Here is a 1,585-nt window from a genome sequence, read left to right on the forward strand (position 1 = left end):
GCTCCTGCAAACCCCATGGCCGCTCCTGCAAACTGATCCCAGCAGGATTGCTACCAGCATGTCTAAAATCACAGTCCCATGGGACCCCCCAAAAAAATTCCTGGACAAAGGCATCAAATGCACCTTAGCAGCTCCCATCACTCAGAGTGGTGCCCGCTGCCTCGCTCCCGAGGAGCCGGGGGCCCTGGGTCTCCCCGGCCCAGCCCGGCCCGGGAGACGCAGGGCTGCAAGGACTTGAGTGAAATCCTGCTCTCCTGCCTTCCCGGCTGGTTTTCAGGAATGCCTGTGCCTGGCAGCCAGAGCGCCGCGTGCGTGCATCACCTTTGGAGGAAACTGCATGAAAGCACCCAAAACAAGAGGGAACAGCGCAAAATGGGCCTCCCGCGAGCCGAGGCTCCCAGTGCCGCTTCCCCTGCTCCCAGCGCCAGGCGCCTCCTTGCCCACATCCGGGTGCTCGGCGAGGGCCGGGGCATTTGCAGCTCACCACAGCTGTTCCCGGTGGGCAGCACGCCCGTGGCGCGGAGAGAAATCCCACCGGGGGGGGAAAGGGATGGACAGAGAAATGCTCCAGAGGAGACGTTCACCGACAGGAGGGTTTAGTTTCCCACCGTGGTCTGAACTCGCAGGACCCCACCGAGGTGCAGTCAACCTCTGTTTTGGGCTACGTTTCCTCCGGGTGAAGCTTCCCGCAGGCCCACCTCCTGCTCCGAAGGCTGGCCGGCGCCCCAGGGCACGCAGCGCTCTTCCAAAGCCTTGTTTAGTTTTTAAACATTAACTATCATAACTCAGGGGAGCAGCTGAAGTGAGAGAGTTGGGCAACGATCCATTTCTGAGCTATCTTGACAACTGGCTCCAGCACGGCAAGATTAGATCTCCTAATCACATTTATAAGGCGCTCAGTAACACAAATTGGGTATTCRGAGAATATTCGTCACTGTAACAATGTCACTTCCCAGGTTTGCACGTGCATTACTGCGTCCGCCTCCGAGGCGTCGCGCTTGCACCCTGGGTTTGCAGGGACACCCGCTCGGGGAAGGAGAGGCTCGAACGCAGCCGTTGCACCAGCGCCTGCACGGCTACACGGCGAGTCCCGCGGCGACGCTGGGGGCTGCGTGCGGAGTTCACCCAGCTCTGCCATCACCTGGCTTTGCATTCGCAGCCGCTTTAAGAAAAACGATAAAGCCCAAACCTTGTGAGGATGCTATACGAATCCCTCATCTTCCTGCCTCCTACGGGCCGCGGAAAGCAAGGCCGGGTGAGTTTAGCGACACCCCAAATCACACCRTGCACCACCCCGGGCGAGCTGAGGGAAGCAAACGCAGCTGTGGCTCCCAGACGCTCTCCAAAGCAGGCAGCCGGCTTCGAAAGCGGGTTGTCCTCGGCACCCTTATCCAGACGCGCTCCGGAGAGGTGCTCCACGAACCCGCGTGCTGCACGCACGCGGGCACACACTCCTCCCAGAACACAGCACGCAGCGCAAAACTCTTCTGCTTCGTTTGAGGGGAGAAAAGAAATCCCTTCGTTTTCCAGCTCCTTTTGCACTTTTYTCCCTGCCCACCGGGATGCCCGGGCTGCCTCTCCCCAA

The sequence above is a fragment of the Rhea americana genome, unplaced genomic scaffold (genome assembly GCF_003343005.1).
Source record: "Rhea americana isolate MKP2758 unplaced genomic scaffold, rheAme1 scaffold_163, whole genome shotgun sequence".
Classification (NCBI taxonomy): domain Eukaryota; kingdom Metazoa; phylum Chordata; class Aves; order Rheiformes; family Rheidae; genus Rhea; species Rhea americana.